Source organism: Tenrec ecaudatus, chromosome 6 (assembly GCF_050624435.1).
Source record: "Tenrec ecaudatus isolate mTenEca1 chromosome 6, mTenEca1.hap1, whole genome shotgun sequence".
In the NCBI taxonomy this organism is placed as follows: domain Eukaryota; kingdom Metazoa; phylum Chordata; class Mammalia; order Afrosoricida; family Tenrecidae; genus Tenrec; species Tenrec ecaudatus.
In genome coordinates this window covers 28,759,488-28,782,582 of record NC_134535.1, presented here as the reverse complement: position 1 = coordinate 28,782,582, position 23,095 = coordinate 28,759,488, and the positions used below count along the sequence as shown (strand labels likewise).

At 42.5% G+C, this 23,095-nt stretch overlaps 1 pseudogene; it reads right to left on the bottom strand.

The window, feature by feature from the left end:
• Positions 1-5,452: 5,452 nt before the first annotated feature.
• LOC142451368 (large ribosomal subunit protein uL29 pseudogene) lies at positions 5,453-5,816 on the bottom strand (annotated as a pseudogene).
• Between the last annotated feature and the right edge of the window lie 17,279 nt (positions 5,817-23,095).

Here is a 23,095-nt window from a genome sequence, read left to right as displayed (position 1 = left end):
TCAGATGTGCCTCCGAAGATAAGGCTGGGAGTCAACATCAGGGAGAAATAACAAACAAACAAGCAAACAGCAACAATGCTGTGGAACACAGTCCTATCCCGATAGCCATTGAGTCATTACATAGAGGAGCTATTCATGATCAATTGGCTTATAAAGGGATTAAACTGAGCCTAGCTTCTGGGGAGCTTCTACACTATCTGCAACAGCCTGTCATTCTCCCAGTGCCTGCCAAGCCATGCAATACCATTTTATATTTTTTTAAGAGAGGGAAAATAAACCCTTGCATACAATTTGTAGGATAAAAGGAAATATACCAACCACACTGTAAAAAGTATAATGGAAAGTAGATGTTTCAACAATGTCATTGACTAGAGAGAAGATTATAAAGTCGTCCCTAAGAATTTGAACCAAAGCAAAGGTTTCCATTTGAATTCGCCCCCAGGCGGATAGAAAGATTTTATAAACACCACCCCCCCCCCCAAAGATTCCTCTTATGCAGAAAATATATCTTACAGTAGTTTTGGGTTAATAGCAGATATAAGTTCTGAGGGACTTCTAAAATGAACTCGATGTAAATCCAAGCTAGCAGTGATTTAAAACAATGTCAAAATTGGGATGGGGTGTGAATCTATGAAATAGTTCATTTTTCTAGTAGTTGGTCTGGAAGGAATTGTAGGTTCTTCTGATGAGATTGGCTTAGGATCAGAACTTACATGGATTGGCCTGGGATTCAGAGTTTACATTGTTCTTACTGTCTTACTTGTTGTCCAATAATACTGGCCTGCCCAGAGGAGATACAAGGAGGAGAACAGGGGGTGCGTGGCCTGGACCAATGGTCAGGGTGATGGAAGGCTGCAGGATGTAATGGCCCCAGTCCGTCAGAATGTTTCTCAGGGCAGGTGGCAAGCTGTGTCTATAGGTTCGTTGCAAAGGTCAGTTCACGCCCTTCACCCAAGTTGTGAAATAAGGATTTAGATAGCCCAAAGTCAAGTGCATCACAGCTTGGCTTTGCAAGAACAATTTTGACTAGCAGAAGAGAGCGAAGAAAAATAACATTGGGCCGAAGTTGGAAAGGGACATACAGAGGCAAGAATTGAGCAGAATTCTTATAGCAAATTCAATGCTAGATGATACTTTATGGGTCAGAGTGATATTTTAATTCCTGAACATGGGACCTTATGTGTCCATTTTCTTTATTGTCGGAAGTCAAAATAATGCATTCCTGAAATATTTCAGGGTGATACCTAGTCTAAAAGTTATATTTAATTAATCAAGACAAACAAGCAAAAATAACTTACTACCTTCAAGTTAATTTCAACTCATAATTACCCTGTTGGACAGAGTAGAACTTCCCCATAGGATTTCTAAGAATATAAATGTGGGTAGAAGCAAGCTGTCACCTCTTTCTCCCACAAAGAAGCTGGTGGGGTGAAATGCTGACATTTTAGTTATCAGGTGAGCTGTGCCAGCAGGGCTCCTTATACTCAATGAAGTCCTCTTTAAAAGAAGCATTGCTTCCTGAGTGTGCCTCCAGGCTTGTTCACATCTACACGGATTCTGCCCACTCCTCTTCCTTTCTAAACCATTCTTAGAAACAGTCACCGATTCCAGACGTCAGGTGGGTGTCTTTTAGAATGTCTGCTTTTAAGTCACACCTCTGAAGAAGCATAAAAAAAATTGTGCTTGCTAAAAGACTTATGTTTTTGGTCCCTGGTAACAGAACGGAGCCCTATTCTAAGTTACTATACTTAAATTCATTCAGCTTGCTTTATTCCACTGAGTAACATTCATTTGTATGTTAGTGGTGAGTACAAACTCTAGTTGATATCAAAGTGTGGCTTTTTAAAATCACTTTATTGGGGCTCATACAACTCTTATCACAACTCGTGTCAAGCACATTTGTGCACTTGTTGACATCATCATTCTCAAAACACTTTCTTTCTACTTGAGCCCTTGGTATCAGCAAGTCATTTATTTTCCACTCCCTCCCTGCCCCATCTCCCTCATGAACCCTTGATAATTTATAAATTATTATTATTATTTTTCCATGACTTATACTATCCGATGTCTCCCTTCACCCACCTTTCTGTAGTCTGTCCCTAGGGAGGGGATTATATGTAGATCATTGTGACCAGTTCCCTCTTTCTCCCCCACTTTCCCCTTCTTCTCCTGGTATCACTATTCTCATTATTGGTCCTGAGGGGTTTATCCGTCCTGGATTCCCTGTTTCCAGCTCTCATCTGTACCAGTGTACATCCTCTGCTATAGCTTGATTTTTAAGGTAGAATTGGGATAATGATAGTTGAGGTGGGGGTTGGGGGAGGATTAAAGGACTAAAGGAAAGTTGTGTTTCATCTGTGCTATACTGCATCCTGACTGGCTCATAACCCCTTCAAGATCCTTCTGTAAGGGGATGTCCAGTTGCCTACAGATGGGCTTTGGGTCTTCACTCTACACTCCCCCTCATTCACTATGAAGATATTTTTTGTTTTGACGATGCCTGATACCTGATCCCTTTGACACCTCGTGATCACACAGGCTGTTGTGCTTCTTCCATGTGGGCTTTGTTGCTTCTCAGCTAGATGGCCACTTGTTTATATTCAAGCCTTTAAGACCCCAGACATTGTATCTTTTGATAGCTGGGCACCATCAGCTTTCTTCACCACATTTGCTCATGCACTCGCTTTATCTTCAGCGATAGTGTCAGGAAGGTGAGCATCATGGAATGCCAGTTTAATAGAACAACGTGTTCTTGCATTGAGGGAAGAATTGAGTAGAGGCCCAATGTCCATCTGCTACCTTTATATTAAACCTATAAATATATGCACATAGATCTATTTCCCCACTATCATATATATTTACATATGTGCATGCCTGTATTTAGACCTCTATAAATGCCCTTTGCCTCCTAGTTCTTTCCTCTATTTCCTTTTACTTTCCTCTTGTCCTGCTATCATGTTCAGCCTTCATCTGGGTTTCAGTAATATCTCTCAGTTACATTGCCCTTCATTAAGCCCTACCTGGCCTCCTCCACCCTCCTTGGCATCGATTTTGGATTACTTGTTGTTCCCTTATCCCTAGGTTTGTTAACACCACGTCCTTTCCCCTGCCTCCCCCTCTCGCATCTCCGCCCCGGAACTATTGATCCTGTTGTTTTCTCTTCCAGATTATTTATCCCCCTATTTTATCTAGATGGATCTGCAAAGATACCAATATGGACACAAAAACAAGAAAGAGCTAAACAAAAGAAAACAACAGCAACAATAACTAACAACAAAGAAAAAAGAAGAGAGAGAGAAGCCTGTAAATTGTTCAAGGTCTGTTTGTTGACCTTTAGGAGTATTTTCCAGTTGAGTCTGATGGGGTGCCACGCCCTGGCCCCAAAGTCTATTTTTGGTATTCCCTGGGGACTTCCTTGCTCTGCTCCTCTTGCTGTTCTTTTGCACATACTTAGTGTTTCACCTTGGTGTGGTGCAGTCAGATCGGTCACAATTCCCGTACTGTGTCTCCAGTATTGTCGCCTCGTAGAACTACGGGTCACTGAGGGATGTCGTGTCTTGTAGTGGAATATTGTCCTCAGGGGTTGGTGGGCCAGGATGTGCTCTACTCTCTCTTCCTCCCCCATCATTTGCTCCTGTGTGCTCTGATCAGACATGTCCCTTTCCTTGAGATGCAGATTCAGTGCTATCCTCTGAAGTGAATTCAGAGGAGGGGAGGGTGGGTTGTCCTTTTAGTTGGGAATGGGGTCAGCCCCTCAGACCTCTCTACTGGTTCCCTGCTTCATAGGTTGAAGTCTGGTCCCTCTTTCCCTGTGGAGATATAAGCAACACCCACCCCTTGGGTGGGTTAGTGCCCTGTTCCCCCACTACCCATCAAAGTGCGGCTCTTTAAGTGTGTTCCACAACTCAGACTCGCAGTTGTTGCAATCCTCCTCCACCTTCATCCCATTATTCTAACTGAGTGAAATCGTGCTGTGTATATAAAAATCTGTTTAGTGATAAACGGATAAGTTCTTGAAATTTTGTTGGTGATTTCCAAATATAAGAGACTAAGATGATATAAAGTGGGTTGTATCCCTGGCATACAGTTTATGCAGGGAAAGTCATATTTTTCTTCTTTTCATAGAAAAACAAAAATCACACAGCTATGCTTAGAGTTCTAAGGTTCAGATATTTTATTTAGAAAATATGTCTTATTTGAGTTTCATAATTGTAGACAGAGAAATGTTTTGATGTATCCTCTTTATGAACTGACCTTTCTAAGTAAAATTGAGCTGGGCTGGTGGAGTCAAAAGTAAAATGATTTAGGAGAAAGACTCCCCCTGCCACCAAAAAAAAAAAAAAAAAAAAGCCTTCTCTCTCCGTTTCTGATGTAACAACTTTTGTTTAACACAGTACTTTAAAAGCTGGTGGTGGCAGGGACAGACACATTGTTTATTTGTTGTGTTTTTAAATTTCCTGGTGCCACTGGTGAGAGACCAGAACCTGCATACTATGGTATGCATCTTGCTGAAGTACAAAATTCTCTGAGACCTAACCTGGCTACTCATGACTTCCTCTATAAGAACCTAGTACCTCAAACCCACTGTCCTCCATTAATTCCAATTCACACAAGAATAGAGTCAAATGGCTCCCCCGAGTTTCTCATACTGTAAATCTTTCTGAAAGTAGACTGCCTCATCTTTCTCCCACAGAATGCCTGGTGTGTTTGAACTGCTGACTTTTTAGATAACAGTCCAATGCCTAACCCACCGTGCCATGATGGGAGCCCAGAAGTAGTCGGATTCTGGTCTAAAAGGGGTCATTTGAATCACATTCAATGACATCTACATCCTTCCTTAGAAAGAACACCCAACCTGAAAATGCTCATAACTTGAGATGATGAGAGAGAGGATGAGTAAATGGGTACTGTGGCAATATTTTCCCACCAGCTGGTAACCCTCGAATCTAGTAAGCTTCTCTTCTTTTATTAGGCGAGGGGGCACCCCCAACCCCCCTGCCAATGGATTTTTTTTCAAAGCTATATATTTATTTATTTATTTAACAAAACAACTCATCACCTTCAAAGTACTCTCCATTACACGTAGCACATTTGTCAAATTTGTGATTCCATTCTTGGAAAAATTTTCAAACTCATCTTTTTGGATGGCCGATAACCCCTCCCTCCTTATTTTTTCTTCACCTCTTCTACATTGTCAAGTGGCTGTCCTTTCATGTCCCTCTTCATTCGAGGAAACAAAATGAAGGCGCATGGAGTGAAGTCAAGTGAGTCAGGTGCGTGGGGCAAGAGAGATATGGCTGGTTGTTTTGAGGGGTGGATTTTGTGCCCCAAACTGGCACACTGAGATGGCTGCGTGAGCAGGTGCATTGTTTTGGTGGCGAAACCAGTCCTCCTTTACCACAAATTGGGCCTTTTTTTCCCCCAGCCAGTTAGTTTTCTTGACAAGCACAGCTCAGATCTTGACTGTGAACTTGTGCAGTAGGTACAGCCGCTCCTTCCACTGCTGCTTCCTGGTCTTCAGGTTCTTCTCATGCTTGTTGAGCCGGCGGTGGATGGCCTGTGTGTTCTTGGGCTGCAAATCCAGGGGCTTGTACTTCTTACCCTTGTACAACTTCCTGAGGTTCTCCTGCTGGGGCTGGTGGATAATGGTGAGTACTCGAGCAATAGATTTGAGAACAACTTGGATTTTGGAGAGCTTGGATGCCGGGTCACCTGTCACTTTGGGAACAGAGCACTGGAACAACTCCACCTTCAGATCCTTTGAGCAGTTCCACCTTATTCTTGCGACCAGGATCCCACGCTTTAATCTTGGCCATGGCTGAGCTTTATAATCCTGCTGCCGCCTAGTCTGAAGGAGGGAAAGAGCAATCACCCCTTCTTTGTTGCACACTGTTATGCAATCTTTATAGAACCTCTAAATAGAAATCTTGATTAACAGTCAGACCTGGCGGAATGACCTCTAAATGCACTGAGCTGACATTTGCATCCGTTCTGGAACTTGATGGATGCCCAGAACAAGATTTGTCTTCAGTCAACATTTTGCCTTTTTTGAAATGAGAAAACCACTCTCACTTGTACACTTCAGTTTTTCCCATAACACTGTACTTGTAAGCTGTGTTCCACATAAGAACAGCTTCTGTGGCATTTTTCCCAAGCAAGAAACAAAATTTTACAGTCACACACTCTTCTCTTAAATTGGCCATGACGAAAAACAGGTGTCAGTAAAACTTATTTTTAAAAAAGAGTCATTTGACCAGAGAGAACTTTCCCAGGTGACACCACTGGGTACACTAACTCCATACTCGATGGGTTGCTTGATGCCTGCCTGGGGGCGGGGATGGGGTGGCATGCATACTAGGAAAGCTCTGCCCAGCAGAGCTTTTTTCCTGTATTATTTGGGGTACCCCCTCATATGCATTACATACTGCATTTGAAATAAACAGCTGGGCCTTTTTTACTAGTCTAGAAGATCATTTGCAAAAAAATAAATCTTTCAGACACTAGGTATGTTTCTTTGCCTAGAGAATGGGCCCAAATATGTAGATGTTATGAGATTTCCTCAATATATGAGCACCTGATGGCTGCTATGACCAGTTACTACAATCCTGATAACTGGAAGCAACAGAAATGTGTTATTGCATAGTCCTGGAGGACGGAAATCCAAAGGCACTACCACCGAGTGAAAACCGTGATCCCGCTGCACATTCTAAGGTAGACTCCATTTCTTGTCACATTCAGCTTCTTGTTGCTGCCACTATTCCCTGGGTTTATAAAGACATTATCCTAGTTTCAAGGCCAACATCTTCAACTCTCCCTCTGCTCTTCGTCACCTTGCCTTATCCTCTGTGTGTGCCAAATTTCCCCCTGCCTCCCTAGTGACATTTCCAGCTAATCTCCTTATTTCGAGATCTTTAACCTGATCTCTCTCTCTCTCTCTTTCGCTCTCTCTCTCTCTCTCTCTCTCTCTCTCTCTCTCTCTCTCTCTCTCTCTCTCTCTCTCTCTCTCTCACACACACACACACACACACACACACACACAAACTCACTGCCTTCAATTTGATTCCAAATCATAGTGACCCTACACCAGTGGTTCTCAACCTGTGGGCCGTCACCCCTTTGGGGGTTGAACGACCCTTTCTGAGGCATCACCCAATTCATAACAGTAGCAAAATTACAGTGATGAAGTAGCAATGAAAATAATTTTATGGTTGGGGGTCACCACAACATGAGGAGCTATATTAAAGGGTCGCAGCATTAGGAAGGTTGTGAACCACTGTTAGTGTGGTTTTCTGAGATTTGTTAACTCTTTAAGGAACAAAAAGCCTCATCTTTCTCCCACAGAGTGCCTGGTGGTTCTGAACTGCTGACATTGCAATTAGAAGCCCAACGTGTAACCTATCTACTACATCATCCACAAAGAAACCCCCACCTTTTCTCAACCATACCAGGTAATATTCACACATTTCAGACCCTCTGGGGGTCAAGCCTATCTTTCTATCATCTAACATAATCAAAGTCACATCAGTGGAGGCTGAGATCAAACCAAGTGGCCAACTATCATCTACTCTTTTTCCAACTTTGCCGTTCAAGTGGCAATATTCTGAGATCTTGAAAATTCACTCCAAGTCTTTACTCACACAGTACTGAATGGTAAGATGCTTTTGTAAGTGACTTCTTAGTATTTTGATTTCAAAGAACTTTAAGTCACCATTGTGCATCAAGTTTTAAGAGAACTATAATGTGGGAACAAGAATAAAAATAGAGAACTGGAATCCACCTACAAGTTCTGTTTTCCTACCTCTTCCCTCATGTTATTTCAATCTGGGCAGGTGTGTGAGCAGAGGGTCAACAACGCTGTTTCCACCCTAATCATTATTAGTGGGTGAGTGGACTCCAGCTCATAGCAACCTGTGCACGGCAGAACGAAACACTGCGCCACCCTCACGATTGAAACACTGCACCACCCTTACGATTGTTACTATGATTGCGCTCATTGTTGCAGCTACTGTGTCAATCCATCTTGCCAAGGCTCATTCTCTTTTTCATTGACTCTCTACTTAACCAAGCAGGACATCCTTTTCCAGGGTCTGATCTTCCTGGTAACATGCCCAAAGTACATGAGACAAGTTCATCCTCCTTCCTTCTAAGGTGCATTCTGGTTGTACTTCCTCCAAAACAGATAGTTGGTTCTTCTCATCGTACATGATACTTTCAATATTCTTCATCAACACCATAATTCGAATGTACCAGTTCTTTTCAGGTCTTACCTTGAATTTAGAAATATCCTACAAGCCCTAAAGAAAGTATATGAGAAAGTCAAAGCCATTCACATCTATACTGAATACATACGTGAGTCCTTGGATAATAAAACAATTCAATCCACAGCCCAAAAGAAGTACAGAACTGAATACCAAGAGCCGAACCACACACAATTCAAATGTATCAAATTCTTAAAAATGTTATGTTAGAAAGGATTCATGCAAGAAAAGTCTGGTAGGGAAGATGAAGGGGTGAGAGTGGGGTCCTTCAAGCAAAGCCATGACCTTGGGGTGAACCCCTACAGAGCAGCCCAAATACAGAAGGTCCTGAACCTCCAGACTAGAGAGAAGGATTTCCAACGGAATTTTTTACCTTTTCTTTCCACCTTTTATTTCCTCTCCTGCGTTAAACATTTTCTAGTCCTGTGATGTGCTTGATGGCCTGAGTGGATATGCATTGTGGGATGTAGAACAGAAAGCACCCAGTGGAACAGCACATGACACACACACACACTCACACACACACACACACATGCACCACGAACATCCACACATAGCTCAGGATTGCGGGAGGACACCATGCACTAAAGTAACTCATGAAGTTAAATTGCATCCACGGTGTCTAAACCCAGCTCGCCAGCGACTCTAATTGCACAATAAGGAAATGACTTGGATAACTTCCAGAGTTCGTCTTAAAAGTTAATTACAGTGTACTTCACACTTTTATAAAACATATAGATTTTACTTATGTTTCTTAGTCAAGAGTCCTCTTGCTTCCCACCCACCCCCATTTTTTTAGTAAGTGACAAAATTGTTCTTGTTGTAATTAATGGCATACAAAAATATTTGGGAAACATGCCTACAGGCTTAAACTATAATTCTATTACTAATATATTCCCTTGGCTTGCCTTTTGAACTCCGCTGCTTCTTGCCTTGCAGCTGTGTTTAATGACTGGAGAGATTATTCAAATGAGCCCACAGCTGAGCATTATTTCTGAGGCCAGCCATCTTGAACACGCGTCTTCTCGTCCAATGAGGCAGCGAGAGCAGGTCATCACTCATCACTCTTTAGTTACCTGACTGGGTATGTGGGAATACAATTCCGTAGACATCAGATCACATCCCTAGATTTGGAGAGAAGCTACTAATGATCCTGTAACCAAACACAAGGACGGCAGAAACAGCCCTCACGGGGAAAAATGAGAAGGCTCCTCTCCTTGCCTCTTCTGTGCTTCAGCTTTCAGTTTGTCACCGCCTGTCAGCGATGGAGACCGTTCATGTCTAATCATGGAAATGTGCAGTCATATAACATGTCCTCTTTAAGAAGCCCTGTTTGTAGGCCTGTGGCCTTTGCCTCAGTAGTGTAATGAGCTCCATTCCAAAGGGGCAGGCCAATGGTTAACGACTTTTAGAAAGTTAAAAATGAGTTTCTTCTCATGTAAGATTTAAAAGTAAGATGAGCTCTCTAAGGGGGGAACCCCTGAGACAGTTCTGAGGTTGCCAAGAAAATTTAATAAGAACTAATTTTGAACTGATAAACATTCAATCCAGTATGGTAGGATTAAGCAATAAGAATTCTTCCTGTAAATTTACAGAGAGATAAGCATTTCATGAATAAGTAAATTCTGAAGCAAGAGGCTATGGTGTTTATTGATTTTGAAATCATTTGTTTGAGAGATTGCCCTTGAGGAGAAAAAAACTATTATGTTTGATAATATAATAGTCATATTCAGATACAGCCCACTTATTTGACTGGTGGCAGACTAGAAAGATTATTCACTCAGTGCAAAAATATAAGCAAAATTTTGATCAGTGTAACCTACTTATTATTATAATCTTCAATTTCATATCCCAAGAGGTGAATATTTAGATATAAAACAAAAGTGAAAAATAAGTAAAAGTTAAATAATCAGGATGCTTAATTCACTAAATAGTTTCAAACATTGAAATTGAGTAATTGTTTTGAAGAAATGTTGTCCCTGAGACATCCTAGGGCTTCATTCCCATTCAAACCAATCCCTTCTACCACCTGCCCCTCGGGATAATGAGACTTGAAACTCCTGAGGCATTTCAACAATTTCAACTCAAAATGCTGTTTTGAGTTTACCATCTTACTAAAGCCAAAGAGGGATGGAAAATATCATCTATTTTATCAATGGTAGAAACAGAGTTTTCTGGTGAATTCTGAGCCAGAAAAATCCCATTCCTTTACCTTACATTTACCAATAATTGGCCGGTTATACTTTGGTTTTTATTTTGTGTTTCCCACACCCTACCCCATTAACATCATCAAAGAAAGTCTCCCAGTTTCCACCTCTTTCAACTGCAATTCCATATAAAGTGAGGTGACAGGAAGCAATTCAATCAATATTAAAGTTTCAGCTTCTATAACAGTACTGTCTTCCCTGACTTGATGACTCAGGATTAAGTTCCAGATTAGTGGTGAGATGCCCACCTTTTCCTGCTTTCCCAAGCCTCCAAGGAAAAATGACCTCTCCTCTTCAAGGAAAACCCTCACACTCTCTGTCCTTTCAACCTCCTCTCTTTCTGTCTCTTCCTGGACCTCATTCCTTCAATTTTACCCTTATCTATATCTGACCTGACCCCTGCAGTTGGCTTTTTCTGCCCAGCATCCTCGCATGCTCAAATGACCACCCCCTTGACTAAAAATTAAGAGACTATTCTCTAAGATTACCAACTCACCTGTGCATTATCTGCCAAATTATTAATCCTGGTCCCACATAGTCACTCTGCATACTGCTGCAAATCCTTTGAATCGTCTTCACTCCAGTAGAGCCAACCTCTGAAATAGCTCTAACACCCTCCCTGGCTCATTTCCTCCAGGTGCTCCTCAACAATGGATGCTGCTATTCCACCTCTTAACACTCCCCGGGGCTTCTATGGCGCTGCAGTCTTTTGACTCCCCTGCTCCTCCTGTCGGGTCCTCTTGCTGGGCTTGAGCCTGAAATGCTTTCCCATCATTTCCTTTTAAAAGAAAACAAAAAAGCAAATTTAAAATGCCACAAGGCATGTGGGAAGTTCTCTGAGCTCCCCCCCCCCCAAATTAATAAGCTGATCTCTGTCTTCATATATACCCTGAATATACGGTTATCATAATTGTGATCACATCCCATTCAAATCCCATTGATTAATTGACGAAACATTATTGAGCACCTTGTTGGTGACAGGTACTATGCTAGGCACTTGGAGCACCTCCATGAACACACGGAAGGGGTTGCCTTCTCGTGGGGAGAGAGTGCTTCCAAAGAAGAGTCTTGCAGTGTAAGCCTAGTACATACCAGATGGGATGAGCTCTAAGACAGAAAAACAAAATGTCAACGGGCAAGGTGAATCAGGAAGAGCCCCTGGAGAAAAGAAGCGCTCGCAAGGTTAGCTTGCTGGTACACAGACCTGCCCCGCAGGACTGTGATCTTCCTGAAGCCAAGAACCTCTACAGGCTTCACCTAGTGCATCACACGTGGTAAATTTTCAATAAGTCATCTGTCATTTGACAAACATTTGTTGGGGAGCTACTCTGCCCCAGAACCGTGCTAGGCACTACGAATAATAGTACCCCAGCCACCTTTATTGACTAATGATTCTGTACCAGGTAATTCCATTCCAAAGAAAAAGAAACAGAAATCTAACTCGTGGCCAAGCATGGATTTGAACTCAGGCCAATCTGACTCCAAAGCCAGGGATTATATCTACTCGCCATTCCTTGTCTTCAAGTTGATTAGCACTACTATGGAAGACAAAAAATAGCTTATGTTCTTGGGTGACCAATTGTCCCATTTTGCTTGAACTGTTCTGGCAGATGTCCTAAAGATGGTATAGGGCCAGCAGTGTTTCATTCTGTTATATATAAAGCCATCAAGAATGACAGTCACTAGACAGCATCTAACAACAATGAAAATATTTTGGTTTTAGTACAGGAAGTCTCCCAGGCAAATGAAACAAGTGGTCACTTCCTAAGTCACTACATATATTTCACTTTCTCAGTTAGGACTTGCTCTCACCATCTTATTTGAAATTACAACTGCCCTCCTGCTCCATCCCGAGTCTCCTAGAGCTTGAACTACATTTTTATATCACCTTTATCATCATATAATAAACCATAAAACTCATTTATTTTTATGCTTAATATTTATTTTCTGTATACACAATTAGAGTATAATCCTAGCAACCAATGGTAGTATCTGGCTCTCAGTCAATAAGTGTTGGTTTTAAAATCAGCAACTTAGCATGGTAAGTACAAGAAAATAAATAAGTCTCTGATTTTATGAAGTCATAAAGGAGACTGGTGGGGATTGAATTATGTTCCCCCCAAAATATTTATTAACGTCATTACTCCTATATCTACAAATATGACCCTGTTTGGAAACAGGATTTTCTTTTGTTATATTAATGTTGCCATCGGGTGAGTCCTAAACTTAATGTAAGGGGTAATTCTAAGCCTAATAATTTTCACATGATATTTTATTAAAAAAACAAAGAGACCCATCAGTGGTGAGAAAAGAAATCAGAAGATTAGATAGATAGATAGATAGATAGATAGATAGATAGATAGATAGATAGATAGATAGATATACCTCTCTCAAGTTACAGTTATCTAGTTGAGTCCCACTAATAGCAACCCTGTGGGGGGGGACAGGCTGGAATGGCCTTGGTCCGACTCCAAGGCCATCATTCTTCGTGGGACTAGAAAGCCTCATCTCCCAGACACGTAGAGAATTCCTGGAAGCTACTAGATTCTAAAATGGACAAGGAAGGACTTCCCTCTAGAGTCACACCCTGAATTCACTTTCAAGTCAAGCACCCTGAACTATGAGAAAAGAAAACTGTGTTCTTCAAGAACCTACTTGTGGAGTTGCTGGAATTTTTAGATATAAAGATTCTATTTAATTTCTCTAGGGTCTGACTCCTATACCCACAATTTAGAGAATTTCTTTGCTTAAATTAAACTGATACTCCATTAGGGGTTATAAGGCCTCCTTTTAAGATTAACCATATGATTTTTTTAAGCTATTGATATGTGGGCTCTGAAACACTTAATGTAGCTCCTGGCCAGATCATTCCTGGGAACATTCTGTTTCCAAAGTTCAGGACTGTAAAGAGCAGCATGATATTCTTCCCTTTCGTTCCTAGAAATCCTTTCCTGGCAGTCTCAGGAAACCAGCCCTAACAGGAGAATTTGAAATACAGTCTACCTCATTTTCATTTAATTATTGTGAACAAATCAAGAACAAGTGAAAACTTGCTAGGTTCTTATTTTTATCACTTTAACCCAATCTTTGTATCCAACTCCCTCTTGCAATAAGAAAGGGATTTTGTTGTGAGAATGATGAGGGCAACAAGTGTACAAATGTGCTGGACACATGGATGGATGGATTGTGAGAAGAGTTGTATGACCCCCAGTAAAATGATTTGAAAAGTGGGGGAGAAGGTTTCCTAGCCACCCAGAGTCTTGATCCTTTAAGGCAGCATCTTTTTTCCTGTGAATTTCGCTTCCATCCTTGAATCTTGTCTTGCCTTCTTTCCTCAGAAATTCTACTGCATTTACCCCTTGATCCATTTGCCAGTTTTTATCATGCCTGCCCCTTCCCTTCATGATTTCCCATGAGTCCACAGGGATTTAAGGGGAGGCAAGGATCATTCTACAAATGATCCTTGTTATAATTTAATAGATTATTTTTGTCCCAATATTGGGTAGGCTTTATAATAAGGAAAACATTCCATGATTGAGATAGGAATGACTGCCTTTTAGCACAGGTTAAAGAAGCCTGGCGCCTTTCCTATACAAATAGAGAGCTAATACGTTGATGTGTATTATCCTCAAGAAAGTGAAGCAGATACAAATCAAGAGTCAGAAGTAGAGGGGAAAGAGAAAATGAAGGAAGATCTCTAGGGATTTTACTGGGTGCACCTAGATTTTAAGAAAAACATGGATGGTGGAATAATCAAATCTAGTTTTGCATGGGCCCCAGAACTCAAACTGTATTCTGTAATTCAAGTATTCCTTGGCTTAAGTGGGTTTGGGATGGTTTGGGAAATGCTAACATGGTTACTTTTTTATTTTTACAGAGCAGGTATTTTCCAATTTACATATCAAACAATGGACTTTAAAAACAAAACACACTTTTAAGTTGGAGCTATCTGTACTGCATCTTCTCTACAACTGCACATGAAACGCCTTTAGTATAAATTGTGACTAACTTATACAATGCAGGCTTGTGCCATAAGAAAGACATTAATACTTCCGGTTAAAACAAAACAAAAACCCAGAAATGCTGCAAGTGGGTGGCTTAAAGAACAGACACTTTTGTGTAGTTCAGGAGACTTGTCTTGAAAGTGAACTTAAGGTGTGTCTCTATAGAGAAATGTTTGCCTACTTTAGGAACTGCCAGAAGTCCTGGTATTCCTGGCCTTTCAGGTGGACCTGTCCTGTCCTCCGATTTCCTCTCCCTGCTAGTATGTCTGCGCCTATTCTGCTTTTCTACTTTTTAAAATTACGAAATACCACATGGAAATGACTATATTTAGACCCCACCCTACTCTGGTACGCCATCATTAATATCACAAAAAAAAACTCCTATTTCCAAACAAGGTCATCCATAGCGGCTTAGGAGTTAGGACGTCAGTGCACCCTGCATTCCAGTCATTGGGAGCAAAGCACTGATCTCTGTTTGAGCTCCATTGTCTTGCACTTACGTTTTTGCAGAACATGATCCCAGGACTTTAAGTGCTCGTTACTGCCAACGTCTCCAGACGCCGTTGTTCAAGGTGCAGCCCAGAGTCGTCTTTACACGGACACCCAGGTCCTCCACCCAAGAAACAGCCTTACCTCCTAGTGCTTCGAGCCGTTCATCTGCATCTCTAGCCTTCACTAAGCTGCTCTCGTGCCGTAAAAGTCATACACCAGGCTGCTAACCGAAATACACCAGCACCAGCTGACCCGCCAGTCAACCCACCAGCCGTTCAGCAGGAGAAAGTACCTGGTGCGGTTTGCTGCCTGAAAGTTTACAGCCGAAGGGATCAATGGTCAGTTCCACTCTGTATGGTCCCGTCACTGTGAATAAGATCTGACTGAACACCACAAGACAAATTTTAAATGCATTTCCCATGTCAAGTTCATAGTTATACAGATCACCTCTTAGACCGCAGGTCTGACTTCCCACACAGACTGAGGAAGTCAACTTCTTCCTAATTATGCCACTAGCTTCTTCCTCCTTCAAGACCTCGCCCCTAGGGTGCTTTCTGCCCAGGACTAAGACTTTTTAGATCTGTATGTGATCATTTCTGTCAGCCCCGTGACTCCATTTCAGAACGTCTTCCAGACTCCAGTCATTCTCGGCACTCATTTCTTTATGGGGCTCATCACTGCCATCGTGTCCTTTAATTTAACCTCAGTGACAGCAAGGGCCTTGTCTGTTTTGCTTACTGCTGTCTCCCCAATACTTACAACAAAGATTACCACCTTACAAGACCAGGGACATATATGTTGAGTGGTTGAAAACTTCTTGACCTCCTACTAACATATCAGCTACTTTATAAATATGGAAATTGTTTTATATGCCTTTGAATCCCTTACGGTAAAGAGTCCCTTTCCTCAGGAAATGACGAGGACTTACTTATTCCAGTAGTTGCTGAACAAATTAACAAAGCGTTCCTTGAATGTATTCTGATGTGAAAACCTAATAAAGCACTGCCTTTCAACCCTGTCTACACATGAAAACCGTCGGCAGAGTTTTTGAAAATGGTCAGAGCCCCTAGAGATTCTGATTTAATTGGCCTGCAAAGGGGTGAGGGCATCAGGACTCCCTAAATGATGCTAATGGGCGTGCAAGGTTGAGAACTGCCACGCTAAGTCCTACAGAAGAATGCCAAGTTCAAATAGAATGATGAATTCCGAACACACTTCAAGAGATGGCCATTGATCTAATTCTTGAATTGCTCTTCATGAGGAATTGTGAGCAAGTGGCCTCTTTTGCAAAGACCTACTGAAAGAGACCACTTTGGAGTGGAGAAAAACCTACTTTGGTGCCGTACACTGAAGGCGGTGGCCTCTCGAAGCAAACACTGCTTGGGCCCGTCTCCTGTTCACACTACTTTTCTTTGGGAAAATCATTGACTGGATAGCACATGCAGGCTTCCACAAGTCAGAGTCGGAAAGTGCCTACTGGGTCACAAGAGCGGTCGGTACCACTCTGGGGAGATTTGGAGTTCTTTCTCCCCAGGGGTGTCTTATGCTTCCTTAGGATGGTATTGGTCAGAATGCCTCAGGCCTGCAGTATTCAGGATTCAGTAGACCTGCGATAATTTAGACAGAAAGGGTATTTGTAAAGCAGACTAAAGCCTGCCTCATTAGGAAACAAGGAACAGGAAAATAAATAAAGGGCTTGAACAAAGTCAGCGTCGGCTCTAATTTGCCTGGAGACTTTCTAACACTTGCTGCAAACTAGATCGAATGTTTGCTGTACACATTCAATACTGCTTAATATGCTGCCAGCTAGCACTTTTCCGCATTTCTCGCACAGGCAGGGAATGGCTTGGCTATTGTCAGGCTGACACACACTCTGAGCCACGTGGAGGTAACAGGCCGTCTTTGAAGGAGCCGATGGGATTCACGAGAAGACTGCCCCTGCCTTGCAAACCAGGGAGGAAAGCAACAGCCCAGGTGAGAGCCACGAGCTTCACATATTGTCTAGGGGAGAAAAATAATGATTTTTAGAGGCAATTTGACAAGGAATTTCTGCCCTGCTAGTCTGGGTTAGCGTTTCTGAGTGTGATAAATAATGGCACTCTTGGACGGCCCATTTTTCCTTTATTTTGATGCCCTTATGGTGGTAATCATGCCTCTTGTCAGGGGCTAGAAAGATAAAGACAAATGTGCACTATTGCTATTCTATCAATGTAGCTCAGCCCAAGCCACAGGAAGGTGCCCCTGCCGGATGTGTGGGCTGTACCATTTGTCTTGTCTCCATCACTGATCAAGGCACTTCCTGTCCCAACAGGATCCTCAGGTCAGAAAAATTGAAATCTGCTACTGATGGAGGGAAGGCTGGCGTTGCCTTCCCCGGAAACCAGTGCCCCGGGCAGAACCTCCGCCTTCAGACCACGATTTATTTTCCTTTTTGGGGACTATCGATTAGACTGTGCAACATATCCGTAAGGTCAAATAGCAAAACAATCCTCTTGTCAAATAAGATGGGTTTGGGCACCAGGGACGTTTCTGTCCCCTTTTAATCAGAAAGATTCTACACTGCCACTTATAGATGGTAGCAATATTTGAAAAAAGATTGAATGATTTTCAAAGATGTGGTTCAGGAACCCATCTGAAAAATTGTGTATGCCCAAACAGATGGAGTTCGGCTTAATTGTTGAAAGTAATTGCCATATGGAACAAAACACAGCTGATTATTGCATTAACACTAATTTTAATGGGCCTCATCATTCTGTTGTCGTTGTGGCTACAGTTGTCACCAGGCTTTAACCAATATGTTTATAAGGGAACTCACGGTGTGGGGCCGGAGATCCAAAAGAGACTGCAGTTACTACCCAGCCATTTTATGGACATGCACATTGAGGCCCACAGAGGGCGAATGGTTTGTATGAAGCACGCGTGCTGAATTGGGGGTATGTCCTCAGGAAAGACTAATTGCTAGCTAAGGGCATCATGTTTGATAAGATAGTGAGTCATTAAAGATAAGGGAAACGTGCAATAAGGGAATGGCACATAGCATCTGTTGGCTCAAGCTTCCTCAAAGCAGTGAGGATGGCACAGGCCTGGCGGTGTTTGGTTCTGCTACACAGAAGATTGGCATGTGTCAAAGCCAGCTGGGTGGCAACTAAGAGCAGCAGCAGCAGCAACATCACCACCTGAAAATGAAAGATATCCTGAAAATGTTGGGTCTCGATGGACAAGATATTCATAAAAAAGCAAGGCTTTCATAATTCAAGATGAAAAACCCACTGCTGAAAATGGTCATGACAGAAGATTTGGTGCTATTTTGCGAATGAATAGGATTGCCTAATTTGACCAGATTCTTTTTCATGCTTAGCATCCCGGAGGTGTCACCCAAGATATGATTTTAATTCTCTTCTTCAACTTTTGCAATGATTTTTTGCCTGCTATTTTTTCCCCAGGATATTCTCACTGCAAAATAAAAGGCATTGTGAAGGACAGGAGAAAAATACAAATAAGCTACAAGAGATGATGGAGCAAAGAAAGTGGGACAAAAGAACAAAGAAATATCTCCCATCTCCAGGCGTGGTGAGTGGAGTTTTTCCCTCTAAGTTTTTCTCATAACTGTTGATCCTTCTCTCCTCTCTCCTCTCAGTAAAGTGGGAAATGAATGGGAATTGATCTGAAAAGCTATTTCAAAAGTTATTACAGGATTGTCAGTAATCCTTTTCAAGCTAACCTCCGCCCCTACTGCCATCCCTATACCTGACAAACACAACTCTTTGAATAGCTAGCGTTGGGGATGAGAAAACAGTGACCCTGTGTCCATCCTCTACCCTTGCCCCCTCTCACGGTCAGTGACCCAGAAACAGGTGAGAGGAGGTCTCCAAATTCTGTAAAGTAATTGGACAGGTACATCGAATGGATGTTCCATTACATGATTTGTGCGATATCCCGCTGCAGCAAGCTAAAGACCTGTCCAAATCCTCTCGTTTTCCCTGACTGCCACACCGGGACTCTCCACTGCCCCCTGTCTTGCGTGATTTCTCCCCTTCCTTTCTGACAGGACAGCATCTACGAAAGACCAACAACAACCATAAAAGCTCATTTTAATCATCTGTGCAATTCTGTGCCGAGTACACAGTAGGTCTTCAGTGGGGGCCTATTGAGTCAGCACATGAAACCAGCTTTTAAGAAGCTCCTGAGTTCCAAGTGCTGTGTTAGGCAACGTGTGTCTCCCTATGTTTATCTGGGTACGAATGAGTTAAAGTCAAAGTCTAACTGTTGTAACAAAGACTTGAAACTATAGTGTCTTGCTTAAAATCGAGATGTAATTTTCCTTCCCCAAACAGACAAGAATTGGTGAACGGTCTAGAATGGTTAAGTGGCTCTGCTGTGCCACGTCATCCTTGGACAAGAGCTGGTGGGTTACCTTCGCCGTCCGCAACACATGGCTTCCTTCTCTGGGTCAAAGGTGGCTCCCGTGGTCATCATTTCTCTCCCGGGAAAGGGTGAGGAGACAGGAGAGTGGATCACGCAGGCATTCTTGGCACACATTTCCTGCACTCACATCCTCTTGGGAAAACTTTGTAACTCACTGTAGTTGTTATCTAGAAACCCCTGTTTAACTCACTCACCTACACCTTACTGCAAGGGACCTGCAAAAGTTAGTATCAAGCTATGCAGCCATGTGTCCATGTAAACTTAAATGTGCTTGGGCCCATCAAGGAGAAAGTTGAGGCCTATTACTAAAAATAAAGATGAGAAAATAGTGAGGGACTGCTTGTCTCAGAAAGGAGCCCTGGTGGAACAGTGGGTTGCCAGTTGGGCTAACCACAAGGTCAGCAGTTCAAAACCACCACCCAGAGTCAATTTGATGTCAACGAGTTTAATTTTTCTGAATTGTCTCAAAATGTACCTTAGAAGCAAGGATGGTGAAACTTCATCTCACATACTTTGGACATGTTATAGGGAAAGAATGATTGTTGTTGTTGTCTGCTCTTGGTCTCATGGTGACCCTATGTACAAGAACACAAAACACCACCCAGTCCTGCGCCACCCTCACAACTGTTGCTACGGCTGGGTCCATTGTTGCAGCCACTGTGTCCGTCCACTTCATCCAGGGCCTTCCTCCCTTTTTCGCTGCCCCTCCACTTTGCCAAGCAAGGTGCCCTTCTCTAGGGACAGGTCTCTCCTACACCAAGCCCAAAGCAAGGAAAGACCAGTCCCTGGAAACAAACACCAAGCTCAGGGAAGTAGAAGATTAGTGAAAAAGGGATGCCATAAAAATAGACTGGCACAGTAAGGCAACAATGGGCTTCAACAGAACGATTTCGAGGATGGTTCAGGACCCAGTAGTGTTTTGTTCTGTTGTGTTTCAGGTTACGATGAGTCAGATCCTGCTCATAGGCACCTGACAACAACCGGTGTCTCTAAGGTAGAGTGCTTCGGAAGAACTTGTGTAAGGAAATACATTTTGGACTTGACAAAATGTTACCAGTTAATAGGAATTTGAAGTGTATTCATTAAGATTAGCTGTCCTAAACTTAAAACTTATACCATCTATTTGCTCACGATACTGTGGATCAGTAAATTAGACTCAACTATGAGTTGGAACCTGACAATCATAACAGCAAGCATGGTTCCTCTCTGGTCAACGTGGTGTGGCCTAAGCTTAATCATGCATTTATGGTCAACGGGCTCACCATAGCCTCACTCACACATCTGTGGTTTGCTGTCTGTTGCCAAGGATAAAGGATACAACTAGTCCCATATTTGCGCTTTCTCACATAGTAGTGGTCTTGGGTTACAAAAACGGCAAAACATGAAGATGTCCAAGAGCCTCTGTGGGCATCACATATGTTAATGTCACATTGAACACAAGAGGTCACATGTGCATGCCCCGATTCAAGTGGTGAGAAAAGAGAATTGTTCTAAAGTCACATCACTAAAAAGCATAGATACTGGCAGAGGACGAATTTCTGGTCCTATTTGCAAACAATCTACCATGAACACTAGAATCAAAATACACCAAAAAAGTGTTACAGGAGCACCGTGATGACAGATACAACTCAATTTCTGGTTATGAGGGTGATGGTGCCCAGGACAGGTATCTTTTAACCGTAATGGGAAAAATTATTCTAGCTAAGTGCCACAAGCCGGTTCCAGTTCATAATCTACACAACAGAGTGAAGCATGATGTGGTGTCGCTGCCCCACTTCATAATCACTGCTACGAGCCCCACCACGTCAACTCAACTCACAGAGCGTGCCACCTTTTGCTGACTCTCCACTTTTTCAAATGCTCCAGGAGCTGGTCCCTCTTCTAAAAGTGCCCCAAGTGCAGGAAGCCAAGTCTCGGCATCTTCTCTTTAAGGAGACGCTCTGGCTGCACTTCTTCAGAGACAGAATTTTCATTCTGTTGGCAGCCTACGTTGTATTGGATCATATTCACCGACACCTTCATTGAAAGCATGTATTTGCCTTCTGTCCTCTTAATTCATTTCCCAGCGTTCTCATTCATGCAACTTGATTGAAAAGACCTTGGCACCCCTACGTCTCAAAGTGAAGACCAACTTTGCATTTTAACAATTGAAAGAGGCCTTTTGAAGTGGACTTGCCCACTTTTTATTGTAATTTGGGGAGGGGGGGACATGTTCTTGTTAAGTGTCACAAATCGGTTCCAATTCATGATATACACAACAGAGTGAAGCATTGTACAGTGCTGCACAGTGTCACATCGTTGCTATGTTTGAGATGCAGAATTCCGCCGAGCACAATCAAAAACAATTCCAGTAAAATAAAGACAGGAAGCTTGAACTTGAGATGTAATCCACGTTGAAGGCTGCGTGCGACCTTTGCTCTTCGTCTGTAAGTCCTTCTCACCCCCTTGGCTTTCAGCAAGCAAAATTATGCTTCCTGAATATCGCAGATTGCTCATGAGTCTTCCTCCAATCCTCATGCCACATTTTAAAATATGACCCAGCTTTTAAGATACTTGCTCAGCATACAGGATTAAATACTGTATATACTCATGTCTAAAGCGAGTTTTTCAGCACATTTTAATGCCGTTTTTGTGATAAAATTCGGTGTCTCGGCTGATATTCGGGTCAACTTATACTCCAGTATATATGGTATGTTGAAAGGCGACAGTCCTGACACACAACTTTCCCGGTTTGAAACCATGCACTCTCCCGTGTTTTATTCTGTTCTGCCTCTTGACCTGTGTACAGGTTCCACAGCTCCCACCCTTCACCACGTTACCCAGTCTTCACCAGGTGTTATGGCCCACAGAGTTGAATGTAAAGAAAGCACAAGGAAACATCTTCCAGGTGTTCTCTGCTTTTAGTTGAGATTCATTTGGCATCTGGCCATGTGCTCTCTTGAATTGCTGTCCCTTTCCTGTCACTATATTGACACTTTCCTGTCACTATATTGCTGGAATCATTTTTTGAATTATCTGCAGCGGAATTCTACTTGTGTTTGAAATTTCAGATATTGGTTTCTTTATTCTCTCTTTGGAATGGGAATAAATATGGTCTCTTCCAGGCGGGTGAAACCACTGAACGCTTAACCAATGTACCACCAGAATACCTCCGAATAACGGTGAGGGTGTTATAATAGCATACGTTTAGAAATAGATTTCCTTTCTTTTCACTTATTAAATAACTTAGGGCGGTTAAAGTAAGGCAGTCTTTCCACTGTTTTGCAAATTAACTGAATGAGCAGGGTGCCATTCTGAAGCTGTGCAAGCCAGGCAGTGGTGAGACTCAGCACACATCCCGGCTGGCTTTGCAGTGTTGCCTGGACACTGCAGAGGACGTTAAGGAAACAAGGGAACAGAGCATGAGCCCGGGGAATCTCTTATTTTAGAAGCTTATAACTGCAACCCAAGGATTATGAAGAACAGGATGCAGGTAATAGAATGAATGTAGAGCATTAATGTTACATAAATAGATTAATAATATGTCTCAAGGGCACTTGTTCTCAACATTCCTAATGCTGTGACCCTTTCATACAGTTCCTCATGTTATGGTGACCCCCAAACATAAAATTATTTTCATTGCTACTTCATCACTGTCATTTTGCTGCTGTTAAGAATCGGGCGACCCCTGTGAAAGGGTCATTTGACCCCCAAAGGGGTCGCGACGCAC